This window comes from Colossoma macropomum, unplaced genomic scaffold, assembly GCF_904425465.1.
Source record: "Colossoma macropomum unplaced genomic scaffold, Colossoma_macropomum, whole genome shotgun sequence".
Classification (NCBI taxonomy): Eukaryota; Metazoa; Chordata; class Actinopteri; order Characiformes; family Serrasalmidae; genus Colossoma; species Colossoma macropomum.
Window position 1 is genome coordinate 1 of NW_023495342.1, and position 18,451 is coordinate 18,451.

The window sequence follows — 18,451 nt, forward strand, 5'->3', positions numbered from 1 at the left end:
GAGAGGGGGACAGTAAGAGCAGATGGGGCCTCATTCCTGTCCACCTAAAAATGTGAGAAAATAAGTACACTTAGAAATGGCAGTCTCAAAATATAAAGCAAGCAAATTTAAAGAGCAAAAAGCACAGATTCTGATACAAATCTTGTGCTACAGGTATTACAATTTGGCCTGAGGGTAAACTGCATTCACAGTAAGATGCTGCTTAGCAACTGATGCCTTCTGATATTTAGGTTTCAGTCTGTGTGTTCATTATGTGCCATAATCCCAGGACGTGGTTGATCACGGAGGAAAGAACATATATAAAGTAATATAAATAAAGTTTAACCTTTTTTCTAAGAATGAATTCTTACCGTCTGAACTCCATCTGGTAAGCTGTAAGCAATTTCATTGGTCCCCCAGCGAGGGTAACCAAGGTGCCTGTGACTCTGTTTAGAGACATCTAACATTCCCTCAGGCTGATTTCCCATCAGCATCCCAAAGCTGTCCTTACACACTGGGCAGATTTTAGCCATGCACTTCACTGACGTCTCCAGACACTCTTTGCAGAACTCGTGGCCACATTTCAGCTTCTGTTTGTCAGTAAATTTGTCCATGCAGATTGGACAGTCGACATCTCTGTCAGTCTCCAGTTTACTTTTCATGTTATTGCTGTGAGATCTTGGAAACATTGTTCTGGACTCCAGATCCATCCTCTTCTGAACTGTTGATATTACAGGTTTTGGTCCAAACAGCAGGCACTGATCAGCTGACATGTTTAACATCATCTTAGTCTGGTCTGACTGAATATTATGCACTGCCTCTTTAACAATTTCAGACTCCAGTTGTGTTTGAGGGATGTTAACACACTGTAGGTTTTGTGTGCTTTGCTGGTAAAAGTCTATAAATCTTTGAGCAGCTTCCTGAACAGAATCACTTCTGGTTTGATCCACAGCAGTAACTGAAACTGACACATCAGCATTTATTTTAACACCAAACTTCTTCTCAAACTGGCGGAGCTCATTTCTGAAAGCATGGCTGAAGTACCAGTAATGAAAGAGAGGAATGGTAAAAGCAGGTGGACCTCCACTCTTCTCAGCATGCTGTGGGATCTCAGCTCTACTTAGATCGTTTTTCATTGCAGCAGCAGCAGCCATCCCAGTTTCTGACCCTCTAATGATGCCACAAACCTCTCTGTAGTTCTTCTCAATTATGTGAAAAGGTCCTGAAAATGACAATTTATTTCCAAACTGAGGACTTCCAAACCTCCTCTTGAGCTCTGTTTGAATATTCAGGGGCAATTTGTTTAAATCCATGAAAGCAGTGAAACGCATGTCCACCTAAAAACATGGAAAATAGGTTTTACATTTAGTAAAGGCAGTTCAAATACATATATATATGTATATATATGTGTATATATATGTATATATATATATATATATATATATATATATATATATATATATATATATATATACATATATATATATATATATATATATATACATATATATATATATATATATATATACATATATATATATATATATATATATACATATAAAACAAGCAAATTTAAAAAGTTGATAAACACTGAGCCACAGGCATAAAAATGTGGGCTGCAGGTAAACTAGACAATGTGTAGAAAGGAGAATTGCCACTCAGTATTGTCTTCCAGGTTTATCAGACGGTAGGGGCGCTCCCGAGTTCAAAATGAATGGGTTAATAATAAACTTTTAATAATCAGCACTCAGTAGCAGTAATGGTAACCAATCAGCACTCCGTAGCAGTAATGCTAACCATTTAGTGCTCAGTAGCAGTTATGCTAACCAATTAGCATCCAATAGCAGTAATGGTAACCAATCAGCATTCAGTAGCAGTTATGCCAACTAATCAGCACTCAGTAGCAGTAATGCTGCCCAAAACCCTTTTGCTATAGAAAAAGAAAGAAATACACAGATAAGTTTTCTTTGCTTTTTAGTAAAATACATCCTTCTACTTCTAAAATTAAGGAAGATTCTGGTCAAATGGTCAGAAAATTATTATTATTTTTTTTTTAAGTTTTCATTTTTAGCTTTTTATCTCCATTCACCCCCATTCATTTAGGACTCTGGCATTTTGCAGACATGTTTTGATATAACAGGAAAAGGAGTGGCCAGGTTCCTCTTTAATCTGGGTAAACTTCATTCGCTATGAACACTGATTAGGGCTGGGAATCGAAAATCAGTAATTTGAATAATGTGGATCTGCTCGTTCATCTTTCCACTGTGAACTCTGCACCTAATTATGGAGCCCTGAACCTCTTAGGATGCCATTTTCTCTGAAGACCAGATACGGGATCCCCAAGGGGTCGCCTCAGGGTAACATTGGACTTTCCTGACCATTCATCTGACTATGTTCTTTATCACACCCTCCTGCCAAAAACAGGTGAGCCTATCCAATTTATTCAGTGTGGCCCGTGCAACAGTTATGCCAAATTTTATTTTTCCCAATATGCTGAACTAATAAACAGTAATTGTGCATTAAAATGTGCTGAAGTGTCTTTTCTGTAAAGGAAGTGTTAACTTATTTTCCACTGGGTTTATATAACTCTTGCAGTAGGGGAGGCAAATTACTGACGAAAAATAGGAAAATAAATAAATATAGATTTATGTCTTTCATGATAATCCATAAATATAGATTACCTCTGGGACAGGCACCTTCTCCTCCTCCACGGCAAGAACTGACTTCTGTGGTTCATTCAGAGTCTTTGTTTCACCCACCAAAAAGTGCACCATAGTGCTACATTTTAATTCCTTGAATGTTAAAGTTCCACTTTTCAGCATCTTTAAAACATCTAAAGCTAAAATAAAAGACAAATAAAACAAAACCAAGTATTTTAAATGGGACAATAATTACAAAGTAAATTATTACATAATTGATTAATTTTACCCCTGAGGTCCACCTATATTTATATGGTTTTATGGAGCCAAAAACAGTCATAATTAATTTCCACAATCATTTTCCAACTTCTTTATCCCTCAGAATTAAACAGGTTGTTTCTGTTACTGTGCCTTTAAGACCAATATTTCTTTCAATCAAGTTAACAGTTTGTATGTTTTTTGTATCATAATTATTACAAAATAACATTAAATTTATTTTACAAAAACAAGCTCTCACCCTTTGATGGGTTTATCTCCACCACGGCATGACACGGATCATCCAGAAGTTGAAGGTTCAGAACAGCGCAGTGCTCTCCCACACACTCAGACAGTGTTATATTGAACCACCCCTGAAGAGCTCTTTGCAGATGCGATTTCCATCTGTCTGGTATTTTCTGTGTCCACTCTACTCTGATATTAACCTTTACAGAGTCTAGAGGGACCGGGGTTTTGGCTCCATCTGCTGTCCCTAAATCAGCTGCTCTGTTTTTTTCCTGAAATTAAAAAAGCAGGATTAGAGACAGACTTGAAATGTACAATACACACTGAAAGGACGGATATCAGAAATGAGGAAAAAACAGGAAACCTTTTTTTGTATAATTTGAAAATACCAGCTGTTCCTTATACAAAGGTTTGAACACCCCCGGTCAAACCGCATGTTGTTGATTTTGAACATAGTTTAACACATCCTTAACAGTTAAATATGGATTTTTTCTGCAAATCTTTAGTGCCCAATTTGTATTTGCTATGTTTAATATATTGGAAAAAATTAAATATAAAATATGTGCCATAACTTTTGCACAGGCCACAATTTATGTTTTATTTTTCCCATTATGTTAAATACAGCGGATAAAGAGTACTCGTGTATTAAATTGTGCAGAGGTGTGTGTAAGCTGGCCTAAATAATTCAAACACGAATATTTGTTTGTTCTGTTGATATTCAAATGTTCTTTCAAAAGCTTTGCTACAGCAATCGAAACCTAAAATAAATTGTATCAGCAAAAGCCTTTAGATAGAACAGTGACTGTTAATGTGTTAATGAAAATGTTAAAAGTAAATACAGGGAGATTCACTCGAAAGAGGCCCCGAATATTCTGTAATAACTCTTGCTAGGATGAAGCAAACTGAACAAAACAACATGCAATGTGCTCCTCAGTATATGGAGCTTCGAACAAGCTGGGATGCCCCTGCGTCAGAGCGATGAGGTAAGCGCTGGACAGGCGTCGCAACATTTAATCTCCGTTTGCAACTTCTGAGTGCAAACTCCCGTACCCCTTCATGTGTCTGGCAGAAAACGGAGATCACTTCCACCATCACTTGTAATGCAATCGATTACACAAACGTCAAGGCATGTAGCATTTTTTTTTTTTTGTTCAGATTGCTTCATCCTAATGGGAGTTACAACTGAATATTCGGGGCCTCTTTCGAGTGAATCTCCCTGTAAATTATAGCTGGTTATTTTGAATATATAATTAACTCAAACCCAGACATCAGCTCAAACTGCACTGATTTTCATGTGGCCACGGATGCGTAAAGATCAGAGACGCCTCAGAAAGAAATCACATTTCTCTTTAAAATATCAGACGATAAGAAAATGAGGTATACCACAGAGACTCAAGAAATGTGATGAATCACCTTAAATATGTAAAAACAGTGATCCTTATCAGAGTAGTGGCATGCAGCCAATCCACCCTGTCCTTGACTCAGCTCTGTTTCAGATGGGAATATGAGCTCTTTTGTCTCATTTTCTTCCTCTTCTCTTTTTTCAAACTTTAATTGATTAATAAAATGTTCCAAATGAAATGTAGCAAAACTCCTCAATAATTCTAAATGAGCAAAACATAATGGGTGCAGGAATACATTCACAAGGCATATTGCCCTTCTGAACTTTGGAGTCCAACCTCAAGGCCAAGAGGGCCTCTGCAGTGTCTCTATCATGTCAGCATAAGCAGACCTACACCCTGAACCAGGGGAGTCAAATCCTCTACAAGGTTTACCGGCGTAATGGATAAGGGGTCATGGAAGCTCTCCTGACAGCTGGAAGTTCCAGGCTGAAACCTCTTCTGGAAGCTTTACAAAGGGAGGTCTATCATACCTCCACCTATTGAACAGAACCCAGCACTGAGGAATAGATGTGATGGGGACTTGGACACCACACCCAAAGCTGCAGCACCTCATGTTTCTCTTGGACTTGTACTGACAGTCTGCGCTGGTGGGCATGCTTTGTATTCCATGCAAATGAACATGGGGTTCAACTTTGTACTTAAAATATAAGCAGCTCAATACAACCACACATTTGACTTTTTTCCTCCAGATAGGGGAAAAGTGCTGCATCCCAAACCGTATAGTGCAGCACTAAATAGTGGGGAAATAGAGCCACCATTAGAAGTGCATTCATTAGTGTAGTACGTAAAGTAAATAGAAGTACATGGTTTGTATTCTTTGATTTTGGTTCAGATTGTAACTAAGTTAAAATAATGACTTATTTTCTAGAGGTTTTGATTAACCTGACTGACTAGTAACTAAAGACCAAGTTACTCTTTGAGAAATTGTGTGGGTTTTTGACATCATATGTGACTGTTTTGAGAAAATGAAATATTATTTTTGACATCATAAATAAAAACTGAGACGCTAAGTATTTATTTTGACCGTTTCATTTGGCTGGTGGTTTGAGAAGAACTTGAGTTCTGTGCCGAGCTGAATTCTGCGTTTAGAATTAGTGTGATTTTGTAAAATCCCTGTTTTAATTACACTGAGAGCTTTCTGATCAATTGGGAACTGAACGATGTGACCTTGTAGTGAGTGTAAACTCTCAGCTCTGAGCATCAAACCAACAGTGAGACATTTCAGTAACAGAAGCCACAAGATGAACGAGCAGTGAGTAGCTTTAGTTAATTTATCACATTTAATTCTTTTTTTAGGGACTGACGAGCCAATAGTTTATGAAAACTGTCAAATCAATATTTAGACAAAAGCTGCTCTTACGACTCTTTCATAAGTGTAAAATTAACCCACAGTTTTAGGAAATATCAGTTTAAACACTGAGATTAATAACTGATCACATTGATTTATCAGTCTACTCAGACTTTAGCAAAGCTCAGTAACACTCAGATTAATAACTGATCACATTGATTTATCAGTCTACTCAGGCTTTATCAGAGCTCAGTAACACTCAGATTAATAACTGATCACATTGATTTATCAGTCTACTCAGGCTTTAGCAGAGCTCAATAACACTGAGATTAATAACTGATCACATTGATTTATCAGTCTACTCAGGCTTTATCAGAGCTCAGTAACACTCAGATTAATAACTGATCACATTGATTTATCAGTCTACTCAGGCTTTAGCAGAGCTCAATAACACTGAGATTAATAACTGATCACATTGATTTATCAGTCTACTCAGGCTTTAGCAGAGCTCAATAACACTGAGATTAATAACTGATCACATTGATTTATCAGTCTACTCAGGCTTTAGCAGAATTCAGTAATGCTGAGTTAACAACCAGCTCATTGAAAACGGTTCTATATACAATCAAAAAGTGTTCTATTTTTACAAGCTTGACTTCCTAACAATAGCAGAACATTTTTTGGTTCTACCTAGAACATCAAACAATATACAACACATTCTCCATCAATCTGAAGAACTATTTCACCATGCAAATAACCAGTTAAGCATGAAATGATTCTATACAGAACTCATGCTTCTAAATAGCACCACTGCTTTTAGTAAAGACCCCTTGAAGAACCCCATTTTTAAGGGTATAGAGGAAAAATTGAAATAACCAACATCAAAAGAGATACTTACACTGCTGGCATCAATGTAAATTTCCATTGACATAACTGATGATCGTTTTGCTTTACACTTCAGATCGTTTTGCAATCTGAAACCAGAAATGAGTGCATTTACATTTCACCCTAATAATATGATCACTATCTGATTCATGCAATCACCTGATTACACAGCTAGTATCTGTATAATTTGCAGGAGAAACAACGAGCTTTCATTCAACATCTGGTTTTGTAATGAGAGTAAATTTTAAGACTATTGTGCTTTATGGTTTCACTGACTCCAAGCTAATTGTGAGACATTTTAACACATTTCAAATGTAAACAGTGGCTGTGTTTATACTCACACTGAGCTTAAATGTGGAACTGAATGTTAATAATGCTCTTATAAATGTTCTACCTTTGTTCTCGACATTTGACTCCATAAGCGTTACTTACCCAAAATGATAAGTTCCAGTAGTGGTGAAGCTGTAGGGCTTAGAATTGCTCTACTCTCGAAATTGAAACGAAATTGAATGTTTGCTGCAGGTGTAGAAATTGCTGTTAGCGCTAACATACTAACATAAAGTGAAAGCAGAACCCCTGACTTAGCCAATCATATCAGACCTCGTTAGTTGTAAGCCAATCATATTAACTTTGCAAAGTAATGTCCGTCAGCAACCACTGAAGCTGTGACAGGATTTTGACAAAAAGCTGACTAAAATAAATATTAGCCTTTATTGAAAATCTGTAATATACAGAGTGAAACTGTAAGTATTTACAGAGTAAAGATTCCCACCTACAATATGGACTTGGGGCAAATTACGGTCAGTATAGCTGTCTGTCGGGTTTTTATTTGGTTGCTTGTTAGTTAGGTTAGCTAACTTTGTATTTTTATCATATTTTTTTCAATTTCATATGGTTTTAACAAAGTTTAACTAAATATACAACTCCAGTTCCAAAAAAGTTGGGATGCTGTGCAGAATGTAAATAAAAGTAGAATGCAATGATGTGCAAATCACGTAAACCATATTTTTAAAGGAAAATACTACAAAGACAACATATCAAATGTTGAAACTGAGAAATTTTATTGTTTTTTGAAAAATATATGCCCATTTTTAATTTGATGCCAACAACACGTTCCAAGCTTAGGACGGGGCATGTTTTACCACTGTGTTTCATCACCTCTTCTTTTAACAACACTTTGTAAGCATTTGGGAACTGAGGAGACACTGCTGTAGTTTTGAAAGTGAAATGTTTTCCCAATCTTACTTGATACAGGATTTCAGCTGCTCAACAGTTCAGAGTCTCCTTTGTCGTATGTTTCATTTCATAATGCGGCAAATGTTATCAGTGGTGACAGGTCTGAATCGCAGACCGGCCAGTTTAGCTGGATTCTTGGATTCTTTGTAAGTAATTTTTTTCGGTTACTGAGCTGTTTGTGTAAATCACAAAATCAACCTTACTTTCATCACCATCTTGTTTCTTACAATGCAGCACTGTTTTAAAGCAGCTGACAAGATCCCAGCAAGTGCAGCTGGGCTTAAGTACAGCCTCCGTACTGTGGGGTTAGTTCTTACACAGCGTTACAGCTAAGACACCGTCAGTAAACAAAGACTAATGAAGTACATTTGATTTTTTTGTCCCATGTTTACACAGATTTTAAGAATTTTATGAAATGAAAAAGAGAAACATCTGGATTTTCTTCTACTTTATTAGTGTCTTTCAGATGTTAGTAATTTGGTTTTAAATAGGTATATTGATGAAATTGACATTAACAGCTGGTAAAACTGGAGTTATTCAGAAATGTTCCATATTTTACTGATGAGTTTTTATTTTCCTTCACTGGACTCCAGCAGCACTGCTGTGTCTGATCCTCTTGTACCAGCACAACACAAACTAACACACCACCACCACGTCAGTGTTACTGCAGTGCTGAGAATGATCCACCACCCAAATAGTACCTGCTCTGTGAGGGTCCATGGGGGTCCTGACCACTGAAGAACAGGGTAATAGGGGGCTAACAAAGTATGCTGAGAAACAGATGGACTACAGTCTGTAACTGTAGAACTACAAAGTGCACCTTTATAGTAAGTGGACCTGATAAAATGGACAATGAGTGTAGAAACAAGAAGGTGGTCATAATGTTATGCCTGATCGGTGTATAACGCAGTACAGCTGGAAAATACATTTGTTTCTTATAAAACAGAATTGAATTAACTTTGTTTGCACTGATTGATCAGGCTTTTCTGACCCTCTGTTACAGTGAACCCACCCATGGGCTAAACTGTAACACTGCACTTCCCAAACAAAGTTCAAGTGTTCATTTGTAGCAGAGATGTGCATGTTGCTTGTATAAAAATAACATTATTCCAACTAAAATATCTTTATTTAGCAAAGCAAAATGTGTTAGGTGGTGCCCTGCTCTCCCTACAGCAAGATAATTTCACTTAGTATAATTGCAATGTAAACAGCTGCGCAACTTAGGAGCCCAGAGCCAAAACTAGTTTGAAAAAGTGCATCCAATTGCACCCCAGAATCACAAAATCTGCCCTAACTGTAAAAAACAAGCCCTGATTGATGTTCTAAATTCACAAAATAAAATAAAAAACAAAAACATCAGTTTCTTTATTGTAGGGTCCAAACTTATAGAATAAAAGACATTAAAGACTATTCTATCATTCCAACTAACTACAGCAAGTCAATAAACCTAGTTTTAATGTTTAAAACATTAAAAAATCAATAGCCTCTTTACTGTAAGGCCTAAAGTTTTATGAAGAAATGCATTAATATGTGCCCTATTATTGCAACTTACTGAAAGTAGAATTTGAATTGTGTTGAAGTTTAAAACATTTGTCACACGATTATCATTGGTTTCCTTACTCTGGGGGCCTTGATTTAAAATGAATATTCTGCACAAATAAAATTAAGAAATCTGTAGTTTTTTTTCTGTTGGGACCAAAATGGTGAACCAAATGCATTAAAGAGGTTGTCATTAATACAATTTACTACAGCAAGCCGAATTGAAGTGTTCTGTTGAATTTTAATTAAAATTGTATAGGCCAAAAATTCAACATTCTTTACAGTAGGAGCCAAAATTATAAAACCAAATTCATTAAAGAGTGCCCTATTACTACAATGTACTACAGGAACCGGAATTTGAAGAAAGCCTTGAGATGAATATTGATCAATGTTTTAATATTTAAACATACAGAATGTAAATGTAGGGGTCAAAACTGTAATCCAAATGCATTACAGTGCCCTGTGTTTGCAGCTTACTACAGCAAGCAAAAATGTAATTAAGTGTTGGGTTGAATTATGATGATTAATATTTTATATACAAAAAAATCAATAGCCTCTTTTTTGAAAGCCATAAATTTGTCAAATCAAATGCATTGAAGAGTTCCCTATTATAGTAACTAACCACAGCAAGCAAAATTTGAATTAAGTGTTGAGTAGAGTTATAACTAATATTTTACATGCAAAAAATTCAATAGCTTCTTTACTGAAGGGCCCACATTTGTCCAACCAAATGCATTGAATAGTTCCCCATTATTGCAACTAGCTACAGCAAGCAGAATGTGAAGTGCTGTGTTGAATTATAATTAATATTTTATAAACAAAAAATTCAATAGCTTCTTTACCGAAGGATGCATGTTTGTCAAACCACATGCATTTAATAGTTCCCCATTATTGTAACTAACTACAGCAAGCAGAATTTGAATTAAGTGCTGCATTAAATTATAATTATTGTACTGGAGGTAAAATGTTGTAATTATAGAAACAATGTCTAAACATTTAGTTTTGCATCCGTAGAATGTAAATTATACAATATATGTATTTTTTGTGGTGAAATAATATTTAAAGATTTAAAATTTACAAAAATATCTTACTGCTGTATTATTGGGCAATAATATAACTGTCTTTAATGCATGTGGTTTCATAATTACAGGCCCTACAGTAAAGATGCTATTAATTGTTTTGTGATTGGAACATTAAACACAGTATTTATTCAATATTTATAAATTTTGCTTGCTGTAGTATGTTGTAATCATAGGATTGTTTTACTGTGGTTAGTTTAAATAACAAGACACTCTTCAACTTATTTGATTTTACAAACTTGGGGCCTACAGTAAGGAAGTGATTGAATTTTTGGTATATAAAATATTAATTATAAATCAACCTAACAATTAATTTAAATTTTGCTTGCTGTAGTAAGCAGTGCAAGAGGGCACTCTTAAATTCAATTGGTTTTACAGTCATGGGCAATACAGTAAAAATGATATTGAATAATTTACATACAAAACATTACTTATATTTGATCCACAATGTAATTACAATTTTGCATTCTGTAGTAAGCTGCTAAAACAGGGCAGTCTTAAATCTTTTTGGTTGTATAAATTTTGGTTTGACAATAAAAAAGGCATTGTTTGTATCTAAAATATTATCTATAATTCAACCCAACACTTGTTTTGAACTCTGCTAGCCATAGTTAGTTACAATAATAAGGAACTCTTCAATGAATTTGGATTAACAAATGATAGCCCTACAGCCCTACAAATTTTTGATATTTTAAACATTAATTAAAGTGAAAATTGACACTTGTTCAAATGTGGCTTGCTGTAGTTAGTTGCAAAAATAGGACAATCTTATGTGTATTTAGTTATACAATTCCAGGCAATACAGCCCAACATTTAATTTGAGTTCTGCTTGCTGTAGTTGGTTACAATAATAGGGAAGCTATTGAGCTTTTTGTTAATAAAATATTCATTATAATTCAACCCAACATTTAATTCAAATTCTGCTTGCTGTAGTTAGTTACAATAATGGGGAACTATTAAATGCATGTAGTTTGACAAACTTGTGTCCTTCAGTAAAGAAGCTCTTGAATTTTTTGTTTATAAAATATTAATTATAATTCAACACAGCACTTATTTCACATTCTGCTTGCTGCAGTTAGTTACAATAATGGGGAACTTTTCAATGCATTTTGTTGGACAAATGTGGGCCCTTCAGTAAAGAAGCTATTAAATTTTTTACCTAAAATATTAGTTATACTTCATTCCAATACATTTGAATTCCAATTACTGTAGTTAGTTAAAATTGTAGGGAACTCTTCAATGCATTTGGTTTGACAAATGTCGGCCCTTTAGTAAAAAAGCTATTGAATTTTTTGTATTTATAATATTTGTTATAATTCTACCCAACACTTAATTTGAAATCTGTTTGCTGTAGTTAGTTGCAATAATGGGGAACTCTTCAATGCATTTGGTTGGACAACTGTGGGCCCTTTAGGAAAAGAAGCAACCTCATTCCAACAGTAAATTTTATTAGTATGTTTAATTTTTAAAACATTAATAAATATTCACCACAAGGCTTTTTTAAAATTTTATTCCATGTAGTAGTTTGTAGTAATAAGGCACTCTTTAATGCGTTTGGTTTTATAATTTTGACTCCTACTGCAAAGAAGCTATTGAATTTTAACTCTCTATAATCTTAATTAAAGTACAACAAAACAAATGTGAATTCTGCTTGTTGTAGTAAATATTATTAATGATATGCTATTTAATGCATTTGGTTTACCATTCTGGCCCTTATGGTAAAAAATCTATTCAAGTTTTTTTTTTATTTTAGATGTGTAGAATATTAATTAGAAATCAAGGCCCCAGAGTAAACAAACTAATAATTATTGTATGAGACCAATGTTTTAAACTTCAACACAATTCAAATTCTGCTTTCAGTAAGTTGCAATAATAGGGCATATATTAATGCATTTCTTCATAAGATTTTAGGCCTTACAGTAAAGAGGCTATTGATTTTTTAATGTTTAAAACATTAATTAAACTAAAGTTTATTGACTTGCTGTAGTTAGTTGGAATGATAGAACAGAGGCCTTTTGTTTTCCAAGTTTGGGCCCTACGGCAAAGAAGCTTTTTTATGTGCATAGAATATTAATCATAAATCAAAATATAACTGAATTTAAATTGTGGTCCTGTAGTAAGTTACAATTACAGGAAGGTCTTAGTTGCTTGGGTTTCAGCTATAGAAACAGTATTAGGGGTGCGGGAAAAACTCAATTCTTAGACGCATCGCGATGCGGACGTGAACGATTCTGAATCGATTCATAAATGTCAAAAATCAATTTTCTAAATATTTTATTCATACCGGAATGTTGACGGAACGTAAAAAGCAGAACTTGGAAGTGGGTAAGTGCAGCGCCTGGAGTGTTTGTAGCTGCACATAACAAAAACACAGCTGGATGAGCGAGAAATCAGACCGGCCTCCTCTGCATTAAAGCCAGGTTAAGTCAGGAGTCACAACACAAATGATCAGAAGAGCCATTTTGTCCTTTCAACAAAACTCAAACCACCTTGGGAGCCACAACATTTATGTCTAGTATGCCTCAGGGTGTGCTGATGTCTTAGTATAGGCTAAAAATATAAACGAGAGCGCAGACTTACTTTGCTCTGCTTTAAGCTTTAGCTCAGCTATAGCCACTTTCCTCCCATTTCCATCAGGAAAGTTTTCCTCAGAAGTAGATCAGCTTTGTAAAATGTCTCTCAATGTTTCGGTTATTTTATGAGGCTGAAGTCGCTTCTCATTCTGTTCGAATTTTTCCCGTTCCACTTTAAATTCTGCCTGAGGTGCCGAATGTAGCTGCTGCACCATTTAAGGTGGAACAGGGAAATTCGAAAGAGAAGCGAGTTCATCTTCGCAACGTTTTAGTGTTTGACAGTCTCTCGTTGCAGATTTAACATTCCAGGAACTAACTGCGCTGCTTATAAATGCGAATAAGTCCATTCACCTCCAAACGTAGCTAACCTACTAGCTTGGCGAGACTTCACTGCTATGTGACCTGCAGTCTTCTCAGTCGCTGAGAACCAGGGCTTTCGCGCTATGTTGAACACTTTGGAGCCGAGATTCAGCGTCCAGTCTCGGAAATATTTTACTGACACATTGACCCCTGACTCTCTACAACGAGACCAAAACCAAAGTTATAAAATCACTGAATTAAACGGGTAGGTGGTTGTAACGTGCTGCATGGACACCCATTACCACTGGATCTTATGTCACCCTAACAGCGCATTTTATTGCAGATGAGTGGCAGCAGCGTCTCAAACAAGAGCAGTGAATAAGAGCCTTCTAGTTCTCTTGCCACATCACTTCCATTTGATTTATTAATAAAAGATATTGGAAGTAAATGCATCACGGATCATTACAAATACTTTGCTTTAAAACTACCGAATCCTCACACAGTGAGAAAATAGAAATCATATATAGAAAAAAAGATGCATCGAGATGCATCGATAATCGTTTTATAATCGCATCGCAGCCCTCTGAATCGTAATCGAATCGAATCGTGAGGTGACTAAAGATTCCCACCCCTAAACAGTATAGACGCTATTGAGATTTTGACGTTAAAAACAAGACGCGCACTTTGTCGACGGTCCCTTACTTTGGTACGTGAAGATACGCTTAATGGCCTGTTCAGTCGGGGGTAATGTGTCCATAATTTCTTTTAAAAAGCAGTTACAGTAAAGAATAAATAGTGTAAAACCAGCCGTTAAGGAGTTCTAAACGCTCTTTCTTTACTTGAGATTTGTAGCTCCATAAGTGAGTGAGCTGTGTTACCTACCCAGACTGAGCTCTCAGCGCAGTTAAAGCTCAAAATCTCACAAATGCTCTGCTCCCCTCCTCAAGTCTATGAGAAAACGAAACTAAAGGTGTGCTGCGCGTCTGAGACTCTCCTTACACTGTGCATTAACCAATTCATGTCCGGATCCTATGTGGATTTACTTTGGCTGGATTCAATTCACTTGTGCCCCGTTTACACTTGGCATTACTCTTTAATTCTGGGTGATCTGATTATAAGTGGACGGTGCAGTGCAGGTGTGAACGAGGTACAGGGAGTCTGGGAGACGCATTGTGATCCAGTCACTCAAATCACCTTCGCAGGTGGTCAGGGATGCCTATGACCACATAGCTTCATTTTTCGTCTCCTCGACAGTCCGTTTACAGGTCTCATTAGCGGTTCGCGTGGTCTAAACGTTTGTAACGGCCTTTTACTTACACGCACACAGCGAGAGACTGACGTAGTAAATATGGGTGGTACCTTTCTCCAGTCACCAAATACGGATTCGTATGGAACCCAAAAGGGTGACATGGTGATTATTTTAATAATGTGTGGGCATAAATTAATATATATTTTATAGTTTCTCATAACTCGTGGCCTCAGTATAATTAATGGGCTCATTAAAGTAATTTTGTGGCCTCAATATAATAATTTTTGACCTCAATATATTAATTAATGTAATATGTGATGTATTAACATCACAACTGCAGTGAGGAAAAAGATTATAGAAATGTAGTGCTCATGAGGTACAATGTTTTTGTAGACTACCAGCCCTGCTGAAAAAATCACAGTTGCAAGGTTTCTGAAAGGTTTTACAAAGGTGTCTCACGGTTAGTAATGGTGTATGTTTTCCTGGTGGGTTAAAATTCTAATGCAAAGGATCCCAGTGACAGTTGACCTGTGATTGAATCTATGCATTTGATGGTTTTCTAATAGGATCTAAAGGTGTTCTGCAGGAAACGCCAAACCCCAAGGATGCTCAATCCCGGTCCTACAGACCTACCACCCTGCACTGTTTAGCTCCAGCTCTTATCTAACACACCTGATACAGATAATGATGACCTCCAGAGGCATCTGGATATTAGAGACATTTGTTTAGGATCTGAACTCTCCAGGGTGGTAGATCTCCAGAACCAGGATTGAGCACTAACCTTACACACTTAAAAAATGACAGATCTTCAAGGGTTCATTTATAAAGAAAATGGATCTATATAGAACCATGGGCACTCAAAGAACCCTTTCCATGACTAAAGGGTTCTTTGCATTGTGAAATTGTTCTTCAGATTGGTGGAGAAAGTGCTGTAGACGGTTCTATATAGAACCTTTTTGAAAAGGCTTCTATATAGCACCAAAAAGGTTTCCTCCATTGTAACAAGCCTGGCATTGTAACAATAGAAGAATGCTTTTTGGTGCTATAAAGAACACTATTCAAACAACAAAACAAATACAGACATTTTATTTACTATCCAAAAGCACCAGTGAACCTACACGGGTCTTCTGAGTTTTATATATAATGTTGATGATGGGAAAATAGTGGAAAATCTAAAATAATAAGCTTTCTTTGGAGACTATTTTGCTTCACAACACCCTGCATGTGTCCCAGATTTTTAAAAATATATTATAGACCAAAACCTTAAAAATGTAGCTGAACAATCTTGCACAAATTAAGAAAATGTCCTTAGACCGCAGAGAGTTGACCATAGCAGATAAGTTCTCTTCTGTGCCTTTTGAAGACGCTGGCAAGACCGCAAAGCTGATGTAAGCTTCCTGTGCACCAGTTAACTCCATCTATGGTTGTAAAGGTGACGTTTGATGAGACTCAGTAGCCACGTTCACATTCAGCCTAATAATCCATTAATAATCCGACTAATAGCTCAATCTGAACACGTCCATGTAAACACCTCAATCGGAATAGACTAGTCATCAGATTGTTGAGTAGAGTGAGCATAAACACCTCAGTCTTAATCTGTAATCGGAATGAATTCAATCGGATCTGCAAAAATCTTTGCATGTAAACACAGCCAGTGATTACTAGCCTTAGCACTGTCATCAACTGCTACTACTGTGTGGCCACTTTGGCTCTGGCTTTTGAACAAAAAAACGAGATAGCAGACACGTTTAACAGTAATGCTGCTTCTCTTTCCTTTTTAAGTTTAAGTTTTTTGTCATTGACCCACTTAATGTGGGTCTATGGCTATCCATGATTTTCTTTTTAATTCCCAATAGTCCATACATATCATTCGCTTAGCTCTGTGTCAAAAACGCTTCTGACCCAAAGGAATGCTCATTGGTTATGAATTCAGAATCCGTACGCCAATGACATTTCTGAATTTTTTTCAAATTCTCTTTGTCTTTTAACTTGATGTCTTGATAAGTGTTGTGTGTGACTTAAAAAGAAATCTAGCACAATCTAGCATCAGTACAAATTGGCTAGTTTAAATCATTGCTGGTCGAGGGCCCCCTGGTTGCTAGGGCCCCTGGGCATATGCCCAGTAGGCCCAGTTGACAGTCTGTCCCTGATAATGGCTAATATCATTGGTTGTTAAGAAGGGATTGGTTAAGAAAATAAGGTGGAGCTTTGGTCTGACCTGCCAGAGAAATGACAATAAACAGGCATGAATCATTAATGATGAATTAGTTGACCTTTTTTTGACATATACAGCTGCATTTTAGTTCTTGTTAAATTATTTATTAATCTTCTTCAATAAGGGCCTAAAGCCTTAGGAAAAACACCTTTTAGGGAACCTTTAAAAAATGAACATTTACATTACTTAAAAAGTTTAGAAACTAGTCACTAAATTCAGTCTGGCTGAACTGTTAAAATTACTTATTATTTACAGATTGGAATGGCCACAATATCAGGCTTTTTTACTGCTATAGAGAAAAGATGTGTACTGTATCTATGTTTATGTATATTTATTCTGTTTTAATATAGTGTTTCTGTTCTTAATTTGCGCATTTTTCTTTCTATTGTATGACTATACGGGTTCTGAATACTAGAATATGGCTTAGCTTTATAATCATCATTATTTTATAATCATTTTTTAAAGTGTTTTTAATATAATTTGTATTATTTATTATAAATGATGATTTTTTTATTTAAAAATTTATAATTATATAATTTATATAATATAATTATAATTATAAAAAAATGTAATTCTTTTTTGTCTTTTGTCCACTCAGTTTTTTTCCACCTGTCTACTTGTTGACAGCCAGTTTCTTTTAAAGAAGAGAGTTTCTGTGCATAATCTGTTTTTATTTGACTTTATTTTTATTCCAGCTTTTGGAGTATAAGCTCAAATAATAGTGCAATGTGAATACTAAAAGCTAAAAATTAAAAACTAAATTAAAAGAAAATGAAAAATCATGCGGCACATTGATTGGCGTCATTTTAAAGTTAAAATAAAAATTTTAAAATTAAAAGTCTGAGATTAAAATATCATGCCAAGAAGCATCACTACATTTTAATTTTGCCCTGTATAATTATCACACTGGTTTGAGTTAAACATACAGTAAATATAAAGTGATAACATAAATGCACACAACGTCTTAACCTCTTCTCAAGTCTCTACAGTGGGCAAAATTACATAAATCTGTGTGTTATCTAGAAATAAAGCTAGTCAGTGCATTCAAAAAATGAATGTGAATTGTGTGCAGTTTATATCTTCACTCAATGCCTTTGGCCTTCAGATCCTCTTTCACTCTCTTTAAGTAGTCGGGGTCTGGATAGCCATAACTGAGGAAAGAGGTAAGTGTTCAGTCTTAGTGCACATAATTATGCATGCGTATTTACGTGTACAAAAAAGTTAGCCAGTGTTTTTAGAATGCACTATAAACAGTGTTGAAGTTAAAGCTGCTTTCACACTAGACATTGGCATTTTGTGCCGGCTTGCAAAATCAGTGTGACCGAGGCTGCAGTGGAAGATTGGTGATGAAAGACCCTCTGTGTTGTTGCAGTTAACAAGCCACCCTTCAGGTTTTCACCTGGCCAGTGCAGTTGCAGTGCAGGCTATATGTCCGGGTGTCCAGTTTTGACTATCATTTATACAGTTTTTGCAAAGTTCTCTCGAATTGTGGGGGAAAAACATGCAATAAAATCATGCTGTTCAGTTCGTTTGTCACCCCCCCACTGGCAATTTTTCCAAACTCT

The 18,451-nt window shown here is 35.8% G+C and overlaps 1 long non-coding RNA gene across 1 annotated transcript; it reads right to left on the reverse strand.

Moving 5' to 3' along the window:
• Positions 1 to 6,707: 6,707 nt before the first annotated feature.
• LOC118801822 lies at positions 6,708 to 14,361 on the reverse strand. Its single transcript, XR_005006580.1, has 2 exons — positions 14,305 to 14,361; positions 6,708 to 6,784 (listed from the first exon to the last, which is right to left on the reverse strand). It is a non-coding gene; the product is annotated as an uncharacterized LOC118801822 (long non-coding RNA).
• Between the last annotated feature and the right edge of the window lie 4,090 nt (positions 14,362 to 18,451).